The 23,753-nt window shown below is 46.7% G+C and overlaps 1 protein-coding gene across 2 annotated transcripts in view; it reads right to left on the bottom strand.

Moving 5' to 3' along the window:
- LOC119162229 (Ig-like and fibronectin type-III domain-containing protein 2) overlaps nt 1–23,753 on the bottom strand; it is a 254,828-nt gene that overhangs the window by 107,023 nt on the left and 124,052 nt on the right. The window lies entirely within an intron of this gene.

Here is a 23,753-nt window from a genome sequence, read left to right as displayed (position 1 = left end):
GCTTGATCGCTTACGGACTGCCTCACCTGACGCGAACACGTAATGCGCCACTTATGCAGTTACTGTTTGCACGATGGTGCTCAGTTATTTGTGGCCACCTATTGAACGCGGATGATACGACCACCGAATGTTTGCGTGTCCGGTGTTGCGCGGTCGTGGGTTCAGATTCTGGCCTTGATGCCAAAGGGATAGAATGAAAAATAAAAAAAAACGATGCTTGCACTAAGCCTAAGGTTTGCACTGACGTTTGAAAAAGCGAAACTGGACGATTGTCAAGACTCACCTGGTTGCTTCTAGCTCATTGCAAGGCTTTAGCTACGTGGTGCTAGTTTGTTTCTGCGTTAATTATCAGCGCAGAGAGGTCCGAGTTAAACCCCAGACAGTTACTGAATGTCCAAGCTCCAGAGACCGAAACTCGCGCTGAAACCAAGCGTTAGCACTTCGCACAGAGGCCATGATAGGTTTCCATCGCATCGGAGTCTACTTGCAGCCGCCGTTGCCCATACCATTATTCTGTCGTTTTATGTATTGGGGGTCTTCGGCTCGCCGCTTAGCAGCCATTTCTTGGCCGAACTGCTGTCTTCTTCATTTTTAGTGGACCAGTGCGATTTATGCAACATAGGTCCACATAACCGTTTATGACAATGATATTTTTCTGATAGGCACAGTGGCACATACCAGTTGTTTGTATGTAGCCTGCAATGCATGGCACGTACCCACTCGGAGGGTTTGGTCAAGAAAACATATAGTGTCTCATTAACGGTTACTGCACTATTGCTGACAAAAAAAAAAGATGTACAAGAAGGAACCCATTGTGAAAAAAATCCAGCGAGTGAAAAAGTAAAAAATAAAATAATCACTAATATAACTATAACTTGATCTTGGGAGCCCACCAGACAGCTGAGTTTGCCAAACCAAACTATATTTGGGATGTATGTCTATATACTTATTCACATTTTGAAAGTTACTTCCCGGCTCCTTTTTGGGGGGTATTTGTCAAAGTGGACATTACGTTGAAATACGTTCAGTGGCTTGAATTAAAATTACACACCGCATCAAATACATCTCTGTGGCAATGTCCCAAAACGGAGGCACCAAAATACCAGTTGGATGACGATAGTTTCTCTTGTTCCATTTTTAGTGGACCAGTGGTAAACAGCGGCATTTAGCCTGTAACACACACCTCTTTAAAATAATTACAGTTTTAACGTGGGCCGCACTGCACATCCTTTATGGCCGCACAAATTACGGCTAGCTTTAAGCAACTTCGCTCTTAAAAAACTATCGTGTGCACTGGGATGTTCGCCAGATAACCACAGGCAGTCACATCTTCTCAGGAGTACCCTCCACTGTCTTAGAACTATCATCTGATTCTATGCATGGGGAGTAAAACCCCATGAATCAAAGCTTGCAGCTCAAGGCTTGCACAATTTTCGCGCAAGTACCGTCAATTCAAAGGGGATCGCGGCGAAGGCGCATAGGCCAGCCAGCCAGGTACTAGCAAACGAATCAAGATAGCTCGCGGCAGGAACAGGTAAAAACCGCCCGGCACGTCATTCGCAGCAGGATGAATCGTGGCGCGCTGTCACCTACGCATTTGCAGTCACGCGCATTGCAAACAGCCCAACGGGGGTTGTCTCTCCGAACAGTTGCAATACCTATCACGCCCGTAGTTCGGCAACCTTGACGCCTACGATGAGAGAAGGTAGTCCTCTGCACTGCCATCGTCGCGACACACTCACATGCACGCAGACTTGAACACGCAACTCAGCGACAACTCCACGGGATGGTCTTTCGGCTGATAATAGGTGACTACACGTTTTCTTTTTCTTTCTTTCTTTCTTTCTTTCTTTCTTTCTTTCTCTCTTTCTTTCTTTCTTTCTTTCTTTCTTTCTTTCTTTCTTTTGCATCGACCGTTCATTTCCACGAAGACGTCTCCGCCTGCTATCAGAAAAAACAAAGAAAGACCGGAAAACCACACAGCCCAGCTGCGATTCGCACGCGCCAAGTCTGGTATACAGTCTCGGAGGTGTGCGGAAATCCCGGCTTGCTTCTGTATAAACGAGGAAAAGCAGCTCTTGTCGCCCATGCCTTGTATATTATGTGTAGCGCTCGTTGCACTCTTTGGCGGCTATGTGCAGCAGATAAACGGGTGTGCGCTCTACGTACAGACGGATGTGCTTTGGTGTTATCGAGAAACGTGTACGTTATGAGCAACATGTGTCCACTCTAGAAGCGTATTCAGCGGCGTTTATGGCGCACAGTGATTTAAGTGTCTGTCTGCGGTCTTGCCGCATCAAAGATATCCATGTGCAAAGCAAAAAAGTGGCTTGAAACGCTAAAGAATGCCACAGTTCAGCTAGTAGGCATTGTGTTAAACTGCTATTGGTCTTCACTAAAATCCTTCATAAATAGGGATCACCAACTTTTCGATCACCATGCCCTTTCTATTGAAGAATCGTTGTCTCTAAACACATATGAACGAAAGAAACTCCGTGAAGTCGACGCGCTTAAATGCAAGAAACTGCTCAGAGATGGTGTCACAAGTCCCAATACAACGCCTCTGTCTTCAGTCTGGAAAGCCATGTGTACCCGTGTGCCCAATAACATTATTGATATTTCAAGCACAACTTTGTACAACGAAGAACTAAGCATTTTATCTGGTTGTTTAAGCTTCTGTACTGCAAGTGGCAGCTACAATGAGTTTCAGTTGTACAAAGGTTTAGATAACTTCGCTCGCAATATGAGGTTGCATGAATATTTCTTCGATCAGCCAGCTCCGGCCGATGATCCAACAGCTTTAACTTCAACTAAACGCTGGACACCTGCGTCACAACGGGACGAACACCTTGACTTAATTATTAAAGTGGTCACGCGAGATCATTCAAGCTTATAACGAGCGGCCTTCTTTCCTGAGAAGCCTATCGAACCGAGAAATCAAAGTTATAGCAGATCCAAGACAGCGCACTGATATCACAATCAAACCTGCGGACAAGAGTTGTGCCGTCGTGACTATGGACACAAATAAATATGTCACTGAAGCTAGCAGATAATACGTCATTACAAACGACTCGATGCCAATCCGACTGAGGAATATAAGGCGATGCTAGGCAGCACAATTAAAGCGCTGACAAAGGATAAAAAAAATAACGGATAAGGCAACTTCTCTGATTCCTCTTGATCCGATCGCAGGTAGCTTCTACTTGTTGTCAAAGATTCATAAACAAAATAACCCAGGTCGCCCAATTGTTTCCGACAACACCGTAACAAAAAGCCTAGCTTTATATGTGGGGTTTAACGTCCCAAAACCACCATATGATTATGAGAGACGCCGTAGTGGAGGGCTCCGGAAATTCCGACCACCTGGGGTTTTTTAGCGCGCACCCAAATCTGAGCACACGGGCCTACAACATTTCCGCCTCCATCGGAAATGCATTCGCCGCAGCCGGGATTCGATCCCACGACCTGCGGATCAGCCGCCGAGTACCTTAGCCACTAGACCACCGCGGCGAGGCAACAGAAAGTCTATCGCGTTATGTTGATGGCCTGATCAACCCGATACCTGCCACGTTCCAATCAATTTTACGTGACACGAACCACTTCCTGTCAGATATCAACAAGCTTACTGTACCTCTATCAACTCTCTTCTTGTAACTCTCGATGAGTCATCTTTTTGCACAAACATACCTCACCTGGATGGTATACGCGCCATGGCTGAGGCTTATGATCACTCCACTTTTTATAAGTCTCTTGATAGCTCCACTTTAGCTATACTGTTAGAAATATCCTACAATATAATAACGTTGAATAAAATGGCGTGCACTATTCCCAAGTCAGCGGTTCATCCATGAGTACAAAAATAGTGCCTAATTGCGCGAACATATTATGGGAATCCTCGAAAACAATTTCTTGACGTGTTGTTCGTTGAAGCCGTTTTACTATAAGAGATTTATTGACGACATTTTTATAATTTGGCAACACAGAGAAGCGGAAGTTTTGTCTTTCATTTTGGACTTTAACAATGTGCATCCTTCCATATCATTTTTACACTCATATTCACCAAGCACCATTAACTTTCTCGAGGTCACAGTAAGTATGTATAGCACACAATTAACTACCAAACTGTACTGTATAGGTCCACTGACAGGCACCGATACTTACATTTTGAAAGCATCCATAAAAGGTACTGTAAATCAAGCATACCATATAGTCGGGCGTTACGTTTTAAGCGAATTCGCTTCGAACAGTCTGAATTTGATTCCGATTGTGTTGAACTATGCACTGCCCTTCTTAAGCAGAAATATCCGGCTAAGTTAATCAACGGTGCGGCGAGGCGCGCCGACTCATTAGATCGCACAGCACTCCACAAAACCAACGAAACTCCTAAGATTCATTCACAGGTTGACTTAGTTTTAATCTGAAAACACCACAACATTCTTCAGCAATTTGTCCCCACCGATTGTCCCTACCGCGAGATAAGCGCGTGTTAGCGTCCACCCTGCTCCCACTCCCTGGGGCAAAGTACGCGTGGGAGTTGAGAGCGCGCGTTACCGCGTCGTGACGATGTGGCGACGCGTGCTCATTGCGCCATCTTGCTGCTAATGCTGAAAACAAGACAGTTCCCCCAAGATGCTCGAAACTAGCGGTAAGTGGTAAATATAAATAGCTTGCCGTTTGATTGTTGAAGGCGGTGCTGCTTTATGACTTCGTGATTAAACCCTCGCGCTCACACTTCCGAGGTCTCACGTTCAATTCCACGTGCAAGAATATTTTTGTGAATTGTATTTTTCTTTTCTTGCGTTTTCACATGTATATATAGATACGTATACATACACGGTAAGTGACGCCGATGTCGACACTGGCGGCAAAATCAAGCCGAAAGTGTCCATATAATTGTTATAGCAATAAAACAGTTTTGTCATTCTCTGCTGCGTACGTAATGTATATTTGCTGCATTGTTGAAGTAGCTCGCTAGCCCAAAGCCTGTTACCTCAAGTTCGTCTGTGAAAAAGCTTTGCCCCAGCCTCCTCCGGCATTATTAAACAATCCTCGACTATAGGCTGTTGTTTCGCTTCACTCAGTTGAGCCCAGCACATTCCTCGACTGAATATAATGATATGTAGAAAAAATTGTCCGGTGGTGAATCTTTGAAGAGCAGATCTGCTTAAGGACGGCACCTTTCCATCACCTTTCGTAACTCATTGTGAAATGTTGAGTGGATCACTATTCTAGTCTGGTGCCTCAAGTCTGCCTGCTGCATTGCTCCACCCCTCGCTCACGTATCGGAACACCACTAACGTTCCACTGGTCCTTCCCAAACTAAAGTCTTCTATATAAAAACACTGTTTTCTACATAGGCACTACGCACTTGATAGTAACTAGTGTTCCCACTATATAGTTGGCAGCATTTTGATTCACTAACTCATTTTGTGTAGGTATCACGTACATTAACATCAAACACGTGGTTTGACTAGTATACTAAGATCAAAATTGGGAGTTCTCTCTCCAGCGCTCTTTGTGCGCGTCTGTCTGTGTTTTAAGCAGTGGGCAGATGGATCAATCATATTTGCTCTCTGTGACCTTAACTATGAATACGATGCCAGATATGGGTATAATTGTACCCATAGCTGGCATAGCTAGTAGTTACTAGCCTGCCATAGCTGGCAGGCTAGTAAGTTTGTATCACTTTATGAAATAATTCTTGCAACAGCGTCATTGTATAAGGATGTTATTATTGCGCAGTGCGCCTTCTGGTTTGTTTTTGAGAAACAACGCCGTATTTGACAGGTGTAGACTTGACTTGTTCTACGCACAAGAAAGTCTATAGTTAGTGGTTAGTGACCTCGAGCCCGATAGTTTGTGTTTGCGACCAAACATTTGCGTGCAGCAGCTCCCGCTCACGTGGCACCTTGGAATATAGAATTGCCAAGGTGCCACATGAGCTTATATATATATATATATATATATATATATATATATATATATATATATATATATATATATATATATATATATATATATATATTAAGGGAAACAAGTGTATACTTAAGGGCTCGTTTTTCGTGTTTTTTACACACTATTAATGAGATCTAACAAACAATAATGCCAAGAAAGGTATAGGGGAAGTTGTTAGGCCAATTGTAATGTAAATGAGAAGAAAGAAAAGTGGGTGAAAAGATAACTTGCCGTGGGCTGGATCTGAACCTGCGACCTTCAAATAATGCGTTCGATGCTCTACCATTGAGCTACCACGACAGCTATCCCCCCAGTCACTTTATTGGGTGTCTATGTCAATTTAAACGTGGGAGTGTCAGTCAGCGCCACAGGTAGCCATGGCGGCGAGTGTATATATATAATTCAATGGGACAGTTAGTCTTCGTGAAGGTATGGGATATGGCACAACGGGAGCGTTGTCAACAAGGATAAATATATTTATTTCCCAACAGTTTTGGGAGGGGTCCTCTCTTCGTCAGGAGAGAGGACCCCTCCCAAAACTATGAGTTATACTAACATGGACTTCCAAACTTCATTGCTGCCGCGTCCCTCTCGCCTTGAAAGATGTTTGTGAGAGTGAGAGAGAACTAAAAAAAGAAAGAAAGAAAGGGAAAAAAGGAAAGAAAAAAGACAAAAAGAAAAAAAGGAAAAAAAGAAAAAGAGAGAAAAGAAAGAAAGTAAAAAAACAGGAAGAACCACTGTCAACATTGAGAACGAAACCAAATGTCCGTGTACGTCCACATCCGGTTCTTATCCCGTGCTGGTCAGTTGTCGACCTGTGTCGGGCCACCCAAGATTGTCGCCGCGGTGGCGGGAGGGGTACGTGACGGCGTGCGTAAGGAAAGGGTTTCCCCTTAATGGGTCGGTCGGCTCTTTACCTTTCATCTTCGTCCGTTTCCCTTCAATGGTCATCAAGTGGTAGGCGAACATAAACACTTTGTATGTGCATGTAAAAAAAAAGAAAAAAAAAGGAAAAAGGAAGAAGAAAAAAAACAAGAAAGGACAGTGTACACGTACGAGTCAGTCAGAAAAAACAAGCATGGTCTCCAGCTATCAATCTTTGTCACCAATTTCCTCCTGGCTTACTTCTCGGAAGCAGGAGAGTCTTCCGGGGTCCTCGTTGATGCCGGCTACTAATGTTCGAAATTTGAAAATAAAATATGCCTCACGCTGTTCGCGCTCGCGCCTGTTTGAGAAACCGGACTGCAAAAGAGTTACGCTGATATTTTCAAAACTGTGGTTTGGCAAGCGCAGATGCCTAGATAAAGGCAGCTTCGGCAGTGAAGTGGCGTGGTACCGGTGATTATTGAACCGCAGCCGAAATGGCGTGTCTGTTTGGCCGATATATTCTTGTCCGCAGATGTTGCAATGTAGCATGTATATTACGTTACTGGAGTCACAATTAAGGTTTTCAGTTATGCAGAATTTGAAATCCGAGAAGTTCGCTTTGGATTCACGTGTTGTGACCATCTGTGGGCATACCTTGCATCGAGCTTTTCCGCAGGGATGGCACCCTGATTGAATTTTGACGGTGTTTGTTTTTGCTCTGACAAGAATGTTTTTCAGATTTTTATCCCTGCGGTACACCACGTGAGGTGGCTTCACGAAAACCTCACGTGGTGTACCGCGTGAAACCACCAATTTTTGCCAAGCCACCTCACGTGGTGTACCGCAGGAATGTATAGGGGAAGTTATTAGAACAAATGGCCTGTAAATAAGAAGAAAGAAAAGAGAGCGAAAAAATAACCAGCCGTGAGCAGGAATCGAACCTACGACCTTCGAATAACGCGTTCGATGCTCGATTCCTGCTCACGGCTGGTTATTTTTTCACCCTCTTTTCTTTCTTCTTATATACATTCCATTCGTTCTAATAACTGCCCCTATACATTCCTTGGCATTATTGTCTGTTAGATCTCATTATATATATATATATATATATATATATATATATATATATATATATATATATATATATATATATATATATATATATATATATTGGAATGGAAATTCATCAAAGCTCAAAAGCTCAGTATTCCCACAAGCCCTGTTAACTGATTTAAGTCTGGGTTCTGAAAGAAAGCGCTTGCCTCAGAATAGTTTACGTGTCCTATGCAACTAGCTTTCGCTAGAGAAATTCCTTGATGGAAACTGCAGACTTGACCTTGAAATCTTCATCTCATCGCCGAATAAGGATTCGAAGGAGATTAAATCAATAACCCTCTGAACATATACTCAAATCGTCACACGTAGTAAATACCAGCGTCTGTTGGCAGTACTGCGACTGAACGCCATGCTGAAAGCAGCAAATCTTGAAACCGGTCGCAATATCTGGGGTGCCTCATTTGTGTGCACTTTACAATCCTCGATGTAAACACTGTCGATGACCCGGCTGCATTAAAAACGTCGGCCATATCAAACAAATCGTCTTACCCGTGTTGTAAATTCCTGATGCGAATCTGTACAGTGAATGAATCAGTTTGACAACCTTGAACTGACGGCTAATTAAGTTGAAATGGTAGTCAACGCCTGAACATATATCAGCCGTTTTTTTTAGGGGTGAAGTTCCTCTCAGTCTAACCTTGTCCTGCGTCAGGAGTGACTGGCAGAAGGATTGAAAACGAGTAAAAATGGAAGGCAGTATCACCCGAACAGCATAATAAATGGCGCAGTCTAATAGAAGTACATACAAACTGCAGTTGAGTGAGGATATTTTATATGGTGCTGTACCGCTACTTTCCGATTGGCTGCTGCGTGGGTTGTGCCTAGGTGAGTGGAAAATGAGTGCCTCTCTTAGTCTCTTGGATCGTCAGCGTACGTAGCGGATCGTTGGTGAGGCACGGACGAAGTGGCGGCTCGTGCTCGTCGCCAGACAGACAGACAGACAGACAGACAGACAGACAGACAGACAGACAGACAGACAGACAGACAGACAGACAGACAGACAGACAGACAGACAGACAGACAGACAGACAGACAGACAGACAGACAGACGCATGCACGTTCCGTCGGACAGACGCATGCCCGGACGGATGGATGCGTGGTCGCATGGACGGTCCGATGGACGCTTCGTCCCACTCATCAACATTCACTCCATGGATATGCTGTCTTTTCTTTTTAAGCTGAAAAGGAATTTCAAGCGCGACGCATATAGAAGGTATCAAGATCCCACTCCTTGAGCTTAACTGCGGAGCATTTTGCAAAAAACGAGTGCAGCTGATGAATTAACAATGTGCAACATTTCATAAAAAACACAGTATATTCACGGAGGGAATGATGATGAGTTGGGCGAAGCTTCAGAGGGTTTTGTCGGTAAACCGTGAATCGTCCCTCCATCTGTCTGTCTGCCTGCCTGCCTGCCTGCACCTGCTGAGTGAGTCGTCGAACTAGGCGGTCACGTACGAGTCAGGAGGGACAGACCCACGGCTTTAGGAGCGTCGCCCCTTAAAGACACAATCCTAAGCACGGCACTTCTTACCGCTGGACTGCCGGCGCCTATATAGGCACAGAACTTGTGTTATTCTCAGACTTCGTTTCAAGTGAATATCTCTTGCAAACTCACACAACATGTACAATATCGCGCGCCCAGGCACGTGTGTGCTTGTGCGTGAGTGAGTGAGTGAGTGAGTGAGTGAGAGAGCGAGTGAACAGCGAGTTGTTGTATAGGCGCATAATCATGGGCATATAGACCACGAAGCTCATAAAGATTACCCCGGTGTCTTATCACATCAGCTGGCTAAGGTCACAAGTATACAAAGAAAGAGTGCATAACCGCAAAATGTCATAAAACGAAACTGTAGGCGTCGGCCGCCATTTGGTGGCTGCCTGTGAGGCATGCACATGCTCTTCAGAACGTATACACGCCCCCAGCAGCGTCCTCTGCGTGTAGGCGCGTCGTGTGGTCTTGGCACACATATCCCGATTCGTCGTTTGCGGCCATCGTGCCGCCAGCACTAATCACGTTAGACGAGGCCCTGACGAGTTATAAGGGGCCGCGGTTAAGCAACAAGGCCTGTTGTGATGCGTCGTTAGCCGAGGAGGGTCGTTTTCGGCTCCGTCGGCCCACCGCGGGCAGCGGCGTTGCATGCATGGCACCGCGCTTTACCGGCAGTTTCGCTGCGGGCTCCTGCACAAGCAAGTTCGCTGTAGTATATTTTTCGTACTGATAGTTCCGTGCGCAAGTAAAGAAAGTGCAAGGGGCTGTTTATCATTGGACGCGAGGTGTGTGATCGGGTTTCGTTGCACGCTTTAACTACGGATCCGCAGAGACAACAATGCAATGCTTTGTTTTTAATTTGTGATGAGCTTTTTTTTTTCAAATGAACAATCGTAGATATGTAGGGGTGCACGATCCACTGAATTCAAATATATTATACGAATGTCATTTGACAAAACTGAACGAACTGAACTATTTCGATGCGAATGAACCGTGTCAGGAGACTTCAAACACAAGACTTCAAACCGTGCGCTTCCAACCTAACCGGAGAGGGAGCGAGATGTACCAGCATGCCCAGTGAAGGCGAAAGCAGTAAAAAGCCGGTCGACACCACGCGCACTTGCAGAGATACGGTCCCTTCTGTCACGACGTCGTTTTTTTTTTCCTTTTCCTTCTCATCGTCCTTCTCATCACTACATTTCCACCTTTTCAAATTTAACAAACCAGCTCAGCAGAGCAAAGCCTGCCGAACTCTGTGAATGATTTTGCAGTCATGTGATTTGCTTGAAACCAAACATGGGGGGTTGCTCGTGGCGTCTCCTTAGTTAATCCCCATAAATACAACCGTTCGAGATTACTGAACATTTGTCCTTGAGCGCTGGCTCCCAAATGCTACGCCACTTTAGCATTCTCTGCAACGGCGGAAGCATTTTCTTGGGCTCTGACTTGCGATAGCGTCGATTCGGATAGATCACCGCGCGGCTAATTACAACGCTAGTAAATGGTGTTCAAAGATTCTGCTGCCGCGAGAGTTTGTTATAACAAAGCTCGAGCTGCGTTCGCAAGCGCTGTTGTCCTCGGCACGCACGTTAAATGCATTCACAGCATGATCGTTCGTGAGGCCACTTTACAGCGGAGGAAAAACTGGCCACCATTACCGCTGAAGCTCTTCTTGTACATTATACTTCAGCGCCAAGGGGAGAAGTGTTTGCGTGGATTGAGCCCAATGCCGGCTCAGTCGCGCAGGCAACCCGCACATGTTTGCCACCATGGCGCTGCCCGCGGCGATGGTCGGGACAAAACAGCACTTGGCAGATGTACCTTTTTGAGCATAGCGCTCGGATGGCGCACTTCATGTAAAGTGCCATACAAGGATAACGCAAGAAGTGGATAAAGGTATTTTAGAACTATAGCTATAGAGTTTCTACGTGTCGAATACCTTACAGGTATATATTCAACATGGAGAAGCTCTAGCTTTACAACAAAGTATGACTCTTTGCACACGCACAAGATCGTTAGTTTCTCCGCAAAATGTCACCTTTTCTGCCCCTTCATCACGCCCCGATTCAATCATACCTCAGCACTGAGCAAGCTATACCTCTCTACTCGTCTTTCCCGTGTTTTACTGGTGGAACATATTTCTCACACCACATCGACAATCAAGTTTATGCGGGCTTAAGTTTCCCTTCTCTCACTGTCACTCAGGAAATTTGAGCTAGCTGAGCCTAGTTAACAGTTTTTCTGACAGCGTTTATTTTAACAGGCCGGTAAGTTGGACCAATTGGTTTACGTTCATGTTTGAAAATTTAGTTGAAGCTCACCGAAAAGCACGGACAAGAAGAACCAGATAGGACAGTAAGCGCTGACCTGTCTGTTTCTTAATTCTTTCACGCGTTTTCTCAGTGCGCTTCAACTAAATGTTCAAACATGAGCAACTATTTACTTAAAGGATTGTGCATAAAAACCAATTCGAATACGCGGAAAATTTAGCTCGTTGTTAAATTGTCTCTAATGTTCCTTCCATATTACCAGGTGCGCCAACTAGACATATCATAAAGGGTTTTGCTACCTGTCTTCCTTTCATAACAGCGGACAGCAGGCGACAGTCGCGAGAACGAAGCAACCCACTGTAAAAGACCAGCGGCAGTTCCTTGTCTGCATGCAGCTATAGCATGCTCGCTCGCGTGGTGGCGTTCGCGCAGCTAGCCCTCCGCTGGAGTAACTGTATATGCTACCTTCACACAGTTACTCTACCCTCCGCCAACCTGCACTATGCATGGCGTAAACAGGAGGGAGCCAGTGCCGATTTCATTTCAACTCGATGAGCGCTGCCTTACGCTGGCGGTGGCCGCGGAAGGATTTCGATGCTTCTTTCACTTCCTCTAACACTGCATGAAACAGCCCGAGAGAGCTTGTGCGCGCGCGTGACCTTCTGGGCGCGTGTAACATTTCATTAGCGCCTCACGATAGCACGATGAGACGCGAGCCAGTGTTCACGAGCGCGCAGAGAGAGCCTGTGCATCCGGACAGCCGTGCCTTCTGAAAGGGCGGTGCTTGAGCAAGCGCTTGACCTTCTTCGTCGAGCCTCCCTTTGTCGACGACGATGAAAGGGCTTGTGAGTCGGGGCTTCGCTAACTACAGCGCCAGCTCCGACTGAGCTGGACCTAACACGCACATCCTTCGCCGACGAGCTTTGCTTTCGCGGAGGAACGCCGCGCACATCCAAATGAGAGGGACATGCATGCATTAAGGGTACTTGCGGCGGGCGATTATCACGAGACACAAACGTTCCTCTGATGCGGCCACTTTCAGCTTCGCTGGCCGCCTTACGGCTTGTTGCTTTGATTTCACGCGGTAGTCCATGCCTCCTGTGTGTCGCGGAATCTCTTTCATCAGTGAGACTTGCGAAAGCTGTTGTAGAAGAATGTCAGTTGCGACGAAAAACGTGGCGTATAGTTATTTGGTGCATGCGATGGCTAATGTGCATCGCCACGCAGTGTAATACTATACGTTAACGCATAAAAGGATCCAGCAGCTGTTAGAGGGACGCTGCGCTAGATAATCATAGCTCAGGCGAGCATTTCGCTGATTGTTCAACGCACAACAATACTGTGTATCCAGCTAAATGATACACAACAGAAACTCGTCCCCTTAAACACGAGTGCACGAAAATTCTACGTTCGCGAAATTAAACATACTGAACATTGATCGTTTGAGTTCCAGTTTTCTTGAGTCCCAGTCTGGAAAGCAGAGTGATCTATTTTTAAAGCTTGATCCCAGTGATCGTGGGGAACGAGTACATGAAGCTCAGCTCTGTATATCACCTTTCAGATGACTATGGGAGTGATGAGCGTATTGGCTTGACGGTTACTTGCAGTGGAAATAACAGGCCGCCCAATTGGGCAGCCCAAAACAAAAGCCAATACGTGGCTGATTCCTTTTGTTCCGAAGCGACAGCTATATACTGACGTCTGCCGGTGCCGCCTTCTTCAAGTGCCGCATGGTTTGTCCGACAAATCTGCCGTTCCTCCCACACCCCCCTATATTTTGCACCTCCCCCTCCACTTCGCCTATTCTGCCATCCGCCATTGACGTCCCACTTTTGGTATTGGCCTCACGTGGCAGGAGTTGAGTAGCGATTGTCCCTTTTCCAGCCATTGTTTATGCGTCACCGGCGACGGCGACGATTGAGCCTCATTTCGAGGCTGGCAGATAGGCGGCGTATACACACGGCGCGGAACACCTCTGCCGGTGCTATACAGCGAGGTGTCCCCCTACAGTCCTCTCTCAATCTCGTTCTACAAAATATTTCCCCTCCTTGTCGCAACGCTCGATTCTGGGGATATCCCGCTGCGCGGTCCCCATCATGCGGAACAGCTTGCTGCCGCCAGAGTTCACAGCGTGGACTCACACGACAGTCGTAATTGTGCCCCCCCTCCAACTCTGTGCCCCCCCCCCTCTCCACATTGACGAGCGCGGCCGAGTGTCGGTCCACAGGACGATAGGCACCCGGGACTCGTGAGCTGATTATTCGAGGACGTTACGGTCACCCGCTTTCACTTCGCGCTAAACATCTTTTTTCTTACTTCCCCCCCCCCTCCCCCCACACACACGCTGGCGCCTTAAATCATCAAGCATAACCAATATAGATGCTTGTTTCGCAGAAACAAGTGCCGTAGTGCCACACTCATATAGGTGTTCCTCATAAGAATCATTCTGCATAACACTTCTCGCAAATTTAGTCACTACTCGCCGCTGTGATGATTGCTCGCACATTTGGGTGTCTAGCAGGTTAGTTTATTTATATAATCAAAAAGACATAGTGTTGACCAAGTGGATGGAAGGCTCGGCGAATGGGTTCAAGTGCTCGCGTGGTACCACAAGATGACGCAAATAAATAAATAAATAAATAAATAAATAAATAAATAAATAAATAAATAAATAACGAAGTTGATAGGCAAGAATAGAAAAAAAAGCAGTCGAAAGAGTGAAACATTACAACGAAATTATTGAGGGTTAGCAACATTAGCCATCAGTTATGTTCTGCATGGGAGAAGACGGGAGAAAGAGGTACAGATACGTAATACGAATAGAAGAGGTTAGATGAATAATGATCAGGTAACCAGTTGGTCTGTGATCAGAAGCGTTAGTTCCACGTTATGCAAGAATTCGCGAAGAAAGTACCTTTTTGAATTCTCAAGTACATTTGACGACCCGGCACGGTGTGCAATAAAATTTTAGGCAAATACCAAATGCTGAAAGGGTTGACGCACGAACAAGTTGGCGGGTATTCATTTCAAAAAGTGTTAACAACGCATAGATTGATTTAGAAAATGACGAAAGAACAGTGGTAAAGAGCGCTCACTGTCGCACTCGACCTCGGCGGCCTGACGGGCGACCTGTCTGACCATTGTGAGTTGTACGTGTGGCGTGCTCGAAGGCTGAACGGCAAGTTTTTTTTTTTTTTTCGAATTGAACCAAATGCTGAAGCGAGTCAGTCACTTTGCGGCGTCACTTTGCGATTGGAGACAATGACAGAATGTTACGGTTTCCTGTTTCACCACATGTGCAACACCATATATGAGAAACGTCAACTCGAAGTTACGTAGCGTCACTTAAAAACGATTGATTTTTTACAGCGTAACCGAATAAAGCTAGAAGTCATGCAGCAAAAAAAGAAAACAAGAAGATATTGTTTCTATATCTGGGTATTATTGAGGTATTACTGCTTCCAAAATAAACCTCCAAACATAGTTCTAAATTCAAAATTGTGCCATGGAACCAGTGCGGGACCATGTCAAATTACGTTTGGACGAAGCGAGGGTATATGCCGCCCTATCGAATCGTGGATCCGTGTAAATAGGAAAGATGAAACAGAGAGCCGCAACACGGAGGCGTACACACACCTCCGAGCCTTCAACGATTCGGACGCAATGAACTCGTGTTTTCACTCAGCGCACCTCTTAGGACGCCCACGATTTGGCCATCGAAACTTGTTGGCCATACATTTTCAAGTTGTCGTGAATCGAGGCGTCACTCAGCAATCTCGCTGCGCACGGTGACCAGAAAATGTGCCCATTGCTTCAATACCGGAGGCTGTAAAACAAAACAAAATGTTTTGTCTCCGCAATGTTTCTTTTTATGAACGTTCATCGGTGTGAGTTGAAGAGGGTGAAAGGGGGAGACTAGAAGGGATTACACAGGGGGTCGCCCCATAGCACTGCTCTCAGCAATCGCCCCAAATTCGAAATCACAATTTCACGTAAGCAACGAGAGAGAAAAGAAAGAACCACAAGCACATACGCGGCTACGAATCTAGCTAGATCCAGGAGTATAGCCTGAACCGCCGAAGGAAGAAAAAATGTGCAGGAAACGCTGCGGTAACACCGCGCGCGTGCGGAAAACGAGTCGAATCTCACTGCGCTGGCCGTGGCGACGGCGCGCGCGTACAGTAATTCCACCACCTCCACCTTGGCCCCATTGAGGGGCTCCCCTTCTTCTCTCGAGCAGTTTCCGCACGGGCCTCGATCAGGCTGGCACGCGTGTTCTCCCACGAGCGCGCTGTTTGTTATTTACGGAAAGTATACACGGCTCTGACAACGTCGGATCGCCGGCGTGGTGTTTCGCCGATCGACGCACTCAAGGCCCCTTCGATTCGGCATAAAAATCGGGAACACGCGTGCACCCGCATCCACCTTCTTCGCACGATCTCACATGTGGGCTGCTTTCCCTATACGGTGTGTTTTCGATTCGCGCCTCCCGAGTGACCGGCATATAGCGGCTGCGGGACTGTGGCGCCCCGAGAAACAGTCCAGTGTATATAGTGAGTGAGCAGCGTCACAAAGCTGTGAAGCATTGTTGCCCAGTCGACGGTCCAGGAGGCCACAATCCCGATGCTCATATCTCGCAGCCCGAGAAGAAAGTTCATCTGTCTCACAGGTACACGGAGAAGAATACCGGCCATTCTAGCGTATCATTTGAGAGTCATAACGCTTGTGAAACGTTTTTTTGTTGTAAACACTGTAGGTAGGGCTCACCATGCTATGCTGTTGTCATGTATTCACATTTCTGAATACGCTTTGAAATAAACATAAATCGACGTGCACGGACTCTCCGGTGTGTGTCTGTACGAGAGTGCGCAAGACCCCACGCGGTGCGCAGGTTTTTACTAGCACACTATAAGCACCTACCTCACTTGCAGACGCTGCGCGAAAACGAGAGTACAGCGCAGGCGACGCCTATATGCGCTCGCACTGGGAAGCGTTGTCGGCAGCGTTGCCAATAGCACGCAGCGGAAACCCGACGACAGTTCCCAACTAGTGCCAGCAGCGACGGGGCCACCGCCGCATTCCACGGCGCCGGTGTTGCGCAACCACACCGGCGGCCTGTATGCGACCCCCCTCGGCCACCCTTCGCGTCGCCCATAAATCAAAGCAGGAGAGTGTCAAAGAGGGGAGGGATGAGCCCCGCGGGCAGCAGCGACGTCAACTCGACAGCTGGAAGTACGATGATGAACGCGCGGCCGAGGATTGACGCGACGCTTCCATCCTCTGGAGAGGCAGCCTCCGCGGGCCGCACTCCTTCCGGCGTTTCGTTCGGGACGGCCAGCATCGTCGCTGCATTTTGAAAGGGCCGAAGGTGTCTCGGCAGTGACGCGGAACGGCGGTGCGACGGAATCGCACGAACGGGGACTCGAACAACCGCCAGTGGAGGCGCCTGCGTATTGGGGCAAGTCGAGACTTGGAGGCGCCTGTCTATTGGGGCAAGTCGAGACTCGGATCGAGCCGGAAGAGAGTATTGTAAGAAGTTCAAGAGAGAATGAACCCATCTTAGCCTCCTCTGGCAGTGCATCGTGCCGACGCGTTAAACTTTTCCGCCACAGATCGCCGCCTGAGGCCTGACGGGGTGCCACTCGCGAACATTCGAATACAGCCGCACGATATTTCACTTTCTCCGGGTACAGTTCAAGCACGCGAGTCATATTATCGGTCTTAAGAGCTCGGGTGGCTTTTATGTTTATGTGCACTTGAGGTGAATTCCGGTGATCCTATAATATATACTTGTAAAATTTCGGCAAGATTTATCGAAAGCAATGTGGCGCATAAACAAACAAAAAGGCATATACATGAACCAAGTCATTTGCTCTTGGCTATATATGTTTATACACGCACGGAACCCACAAACGCGTGCACCCAGCTTGTTGACAGCGTGTGGTGTACTGCAAGAAAGGGAGTAGTGAGGTCGCTGCCTCCTAAGTAATGCTTCGTTGATGTACTCTTTGTCTTGTCCCCACAAGCCAAAAGTGACGATGCTTTGTCGCAATCAGCCCCCCCCCCCCCCCGAAAAAAAAAGTAAGGTTTTTTGCTGTAATATTTTACAGCATGTTTGGTTCAGGCATACATACATAATATCGCTCTAGGATGAGCTTCTGCTGTAGCTTGAGCTGTCACTCTGACTGCTATCTTTCTGAGTTTAAATAACACAGCCTTAGCACTGTATGCGCAGGTGAGCTTAAACATCACGCTGCCTCGTCCGTTATGCTTGATCAGTGTGAATGACCGTTAAGACACATCGCCCTATTCCCCATACCCATGCACGCACGAATAAAAAGACCATGCACTTATCACGTTTTGCTAGGTAGCAGACCACCTGCCAAAGTTGACCTGGTACATCGTGCAAGAAAGCCACAGCCACACCCAAATTCATATTTTTGCGTAATATATGCATGGTCGTACCAAAGCCCCGACAGGCGTGTCATGTACACGCAGTCCTTGCTATATATTTATAGGCCTTTTCTCGTGACGTCACATGGCTCGAAGCGCGAAGGTGCTTTGTTGCCTGAAAGGTCTGCCCATATGTTATAACATCAGCCAGTTGTTTGAGGCTAATGGCAACTACGAGAAAAAGAGATGAAGTATGCATCGCGTACCCGCTGCGGTGTCTGTTCGTGAACCGAAGACCAAAGTTTGCTTCCGGTCAAAGAGCACCAATATCGTCAGATAGAACAGGTCGCAAATGTAATCACCCAGAAAGATGACACCAACCGAAGTATTCTTTTTCTCGGCATTCTTACTTCTTTGTTCCAAAATCGAATCCTGAATGGTCTATTCAGGCGTGTTGGGTGACACCGCTGACTTCTCGGAAGACAATGGACCTGTTGGAATGCAGCCGACCGCGTGTACTGCTCGACGGCGCGTCCCATTGTTAACCTGTCGCCCAGCGCCATGGCGCATCAGCTGCCTAGAGACTCGGAAAAACGGAAAGCAATGGAAAGAAAAGGAAAGCGGCGTGTTCTAAATAGCAGTAAAGTTTATGCATAAGAGAAAGAGTGACGGAGGGATTTGTAAGTGACGTACTGGGTATTGGGGTATTGCTCCCGTGGCGAACACATATGTTCGATGATTTTTGGTGTGGGCCGCCATGCGCGTAAGCATCGAGTATTGCGCCGATGGCAATGAAAAAAACACACTGAGGGGCAAGTGGTGCCCAAGAAACTAAAATCTCAGGTTTCAACATCGTCCACGGATGCGCTGCACATCATTATTGAACGTACATGTACACTTCTGGTCGCGCTTCCCCTGAACATATGTTATACCAATGTACTGAAGTCGTATCAGAGTACAGGTGGATTCTGGTTCTAAGCATTGAGCTATCACATTCTGTATAACAGGAGATATATCAAAAGAGTCTTAGAGGTGTAACTGCTCCAAATGTCAGGTGTAACTGTTCTAAATGTAGATAACTCGCCCTTTTCAGAGACAGCGTTCGATAATGCGCCGATAGTTCACCGATAATGCGCCGATAATGCGCCGGATAATGCGCCGTTGAAGCTTGCGGTTAACTCCCGGATCGAGAAGATTCTGAGGCACGCTTCGAGTGCATGGCAGCTTTTTTTTTTTTTTCGCGAATACGCCTATTTTACACCGTCATTTTCCAGTTCTATGCCAAACTTGGAATTGCCTATTCACAAATTTCCGTGCTTTTCAAGAAAAAAAAAAAAACGCCCTAGCTGCATCAGCGTTTGCTTCCAAAAACTGAGGCTACCAAAACAATGTAATAATATTAATAATAATAGCTGAGATTTAAAGCCCAAAAACTCCGATGTACGCTGTAGCTTAGGGGTCTGGAAATTTATACCGACTAGTGTTCTTTAACGTGCACTGACATTGCACAGTGGTGCAATTCTACTAAATATATACTATGGAGTCTTAACTAAAACATGCTAAATATTTATAATGGGTAATACATGTCGTTTTTCTGACTAAGAGATTGGACGAGTTGTTCAGAGAACGAAGAGGTGTATCCGAGATTCAGCCGCCACTCACAACTTGAAAGGGCAGCGGCATTTCCTCCTGAATAAGAGCCTGCACTGATGGGCTCTCGTCATATAGACGGCCAGTGACTCCACCGTTCATCTCATGAGTGGGACAATCATTGCAGTTGCCAGAGACTCTGTTGCATTCGTAAATTGTATCCGACTGTAGATGCGCACCTTCAGGGAAAAAAATCATATGCCCTGGGCATTCCAGGAATGCGACAACCGGTGGTCTTCAAACTAATTGAATGGATATACTAAGGAATAGAAAATGCAGCCGAGGGCGGTAGAGAGTATGTGCAGTAATGAAATTAAGAAGTATTCTTGGCATAATATAGAATCAGCTCGAGCCGGGCAGGGTAAATTCAAAATCATTGCAAGAGATCATTGTACTGCACAGGACGTAAAAATTGTGACAGCCTGTTTGGTGTGAGTTTGGCATCATCTACGGACGTCCGCTGCACCTGACAGTTTGCTTTTCAAGTGTTCTGTTTTCGTCGGAAAGCGTATTTTTAATTATTTAGGGTATTCGTAGAAAAATTTGCATTCGTATTCACAAAAGTTTGTTAAGCAAAAAAAAAGTTTCGCAAGATAAAGATATTTCAATGAATCAGGATGATTATGCTCGACGCATTGGCGAAGCCAACTGGCAAATGGGAAAAGACCCTCGGAGAACTTTTTGCCAATTCGGTCCCTGGAATACATTAACGTGCAGATGCAGGAAGGCGTGAACTGCTACTAGCCCGCGACTTCAAAGTTTCGCAGGGATGTCCCCGAGTTGGCATGCGCACAACCGCGTCCCAAAATGAAGTCAGTGCCATTACCGGCGCGTTCGGCTCAGCGGAAGACGCACTGCGAAAGGACGGGACAAGAGGCGGCGTTCGAGCACTGCCGAGTAAGCGGTTCTCAGTCGTCAAATGCCTTAACGTAATAGCACACGCTCTCGCGTCCTCCACGTGTTGCGTGTCCGCTGCACGGCCAGCATTTTAAGCCCACCGTTTCCCGCAGGTGGCCGCCGGCCGTTAAGACCGGGAGCACGCGGTTCGCCTTGCCTCGCACTATTTGTAAACAGTGCCGACTGTGCATTTTCTCACGGCGCGGCAAACTTGAACGGGCCAAGGCCTCATGACGCACCTTTTAAAAAGCGCGAGGGCTGAGCGGCAACCGCGCGGCACATAGTAACGTCCTTGTTTTTGCCCCTTCAGGTGCACCCTTCTCCTTCTACGAGCCTCTCCCCAGGTCCGTATGTTTGTTTTTGTTCGTTTATTTCCTCTAGCACAATTTTCCTCGTCTCCGTGCTTCTTTTCCACGTCTTGTTCAAGGCGTGCTAGCAGTCTAGCAAAAACCTCTCTCCGGAAGCATATACAACGGTGGGTGCCCGTGTTGCGCAAGCACTCACTACATCAGCGAGCGGTATATATATATATATATATATATATATATATATATATATATATATATATATATATATATATATATATATATATATATATATATATATCCTACTTCATTTCTGAGATCCAGCGCTGCTGCCAAGAGTCAAGCATCATCGACGTTGCACCCGCTCCCTTGTTTCGTGCTCTCCGGCTTCACTCTCCACCTGTTTAAATGCAGGCACTCGCCGCCGAAGGTCAACGCGACTTCGTGCTCCGCATAACCGATTGCGCTAGCCGGTTGCGAGCGCTAAACAGAAACAGCTGCTGGGGGAATACTGTCCATAACGTTGGCAGAATTACAGAGGCCTGTTTCAGCTATAGATGCAACCTCCACGGTGCGTCTTGTTTCATTTTTTACCTTACGTTTTCAACGGGTTTTGTTTTCATGCGTGACATGAAGTCTGTAAGCCGAAGGCTCGCAAACTACGAACGTAATTGAAATTTTTTGGCTCGGAAATCTTTTTGAGTGGCAAGTATAATGCAGCCTGTTCTTGGTGCTTTGAACCAGAGGTAGTTATCGATTTCCGGTCATACATTGGCACACCATTTCGACGCCATTTTGTGCGCTATTCTGTACTTTTTCACATACTTTTGAGCTATTCATTGATTTTATTTCACCATCACTGTACCTTTTGGTATAAAATGCCATAAACCACCATCGGCCACCGAGTCACGTGCACGGATGCCTTTGGGCCGCATTTATTGCCTTTTTTATAATCTTACCGCTGTTGGAAGGAAGAAGGGAAAGGCTATAAACAGGAGTCATGCCATGGGAAGCTTGGACAGTGGCACATAGACATCGCAGAAGGCTCACGATTGTCTGACTTCAGTTACACACCGGTGAGGGCTTGTCACCATGCATGCACTCGATGCATCATATAGGTATATGATTTGCTAGCTAACTGTTTTCTTTGTAAATTCTACTTCAGTTTACTGGCAAACACGCACCATGTGTGCTATAGCCCGTCTGTTACGTGTTTCATATCTGTGATCTCTAATTCTAGAGATTAAAATTTGGGGACTCTAAAGCTTCGCCTTTAGGAGATGAACGTGATAGCGACATCCTGTTTCTAGTGCGTACTTCAAACACTTAGTGCATGAAACCTTTTCGAATTTGCTATGCACCCACTACGTGATCTCAAGGAAATAGGCGCATTAGCGGGTGTGCCCTTTGTAGTGGGTACCGGCTCTCAACCACGGAGTAATTATGGTGATCACATATTCTGACGGCCGTTGGGAATGGAAGCTTGTACCATGCATTATTACTGCAATATTTTAAGTTCCATTGTGAAGCATGCATGCAGGACGCGCGCGTTTGTGAAGCATGAAAGCTACTTTCACTGCATGTCCAGGCAGAGGAAGTTATTTTCACTTTTTTCCCAAGCAGAGGCATGGCCGTGTGGCAAGACATCCGTTTGCCACGCAGACGACCCAGGTGCGATCCCCACTTGCCCTCGAACAATCCTGATTCGGTCCCCATCCTGCTGCAGGATTTTTATCATTTATGTATTTTATTTTGCATCGTTCTCGATTTTCGGTCACGCATAAGATGGTGATTTTCCTCTCACAACCAACGACGCCGACACCAACACCAACGCCGGAATTTTTTTTAACAAGATCTTTAACGCTAAGGCGTAAAAAGGGTACAGGACTCTTAATCAGTCGCCCCTTATACCTAAAGGTTCGATTAGGTTTAGTAACAAAGCTGTTTTGTTGGTTTATACCCATCTGGCAATCTACGCCTTCAGCAAAAAACAGCTAGCCAGCCCTCAGGTAGGACTTGTTAAGAAGGAAAAGACGTTTAGTAATGGCATATGTAGAAGGAAATGATAAATCACGCGGATTTGATTCGAGGAGACAAGCTACCCATTCACGCAACACTGCCGTATGACTCTGACTGCCATTGTGCATCGTCGAGCCATGCTTCCTGCATCAAAAGCGGGAACAACCTTTTTTTCTCTCACTCTCCCTCGACGTAAGCTCCCTCAATCTCCCCCAATCAGCGGCAGCAAGAGAAATCACTTCTTTGCCTCCTCCAATATATTTTAAAGCCGTGGACACTTGATACGTTTACACCACAAGCTTTGCCCGACTTTCTTTTCCCCTGGTTTTTTTTTTCTTCCTGAAAGGCTCATTTCCGAAGGCGGTTTGGTGCAAATTGCGTTCCACCGCAATCAATGAGCATTAAAAGTCGCACTGGTTGTGCTGTGGCTATGCGACGTTGTCTCTGCTGGCGGGAGTGCACAACGTCTTCTCGGAGAAGCCAGGTGTGCGGGATATAGAGTTTGAATTTTTAAAAGCTATTTTCGCGACGACGTTCGTCGGTGCATATATTTATACAAAATACAGCTCGCTACTGCGCGATCTACGCAGCACACTTGTCTGTTTCGGGATGTCCAACGTTGATGCGGGACACTTCAGGGTGCACGCCGCATTTAGAGATGCCACTCGAAGAATGTACCACTCGCCGTGACATGAGTCGGTGTGAGAGGAACTCGCCGCTGCGAAGCGGTGCCCCGCCCGAATCTATCTTGAGCGGGCGAGACTTACGAATGGCCGCCTTTCTCTTTGT

Source organism: Rhipicephalus microplus, chromosome X (assembly GCF_043290135.1).
Source record: "Rhipicephalus microplus isolate Deutch F79 chromosome X, USDA_Rmic, whole genome shotgun sequence".
In the NCBI taxonomy this organism is placed as follows: Eukaryota; Metazoa; Arthropoda; class Arachnida; order Ixodida; family Ixodidae; genus Rhipicephalus; species Rhipicephalus microplus.
The sequence above is the reverse complement of the archived record's forward strand: the minus strand, read 5'-3'. Positions and strand labels throughout refer to the sequence as shown.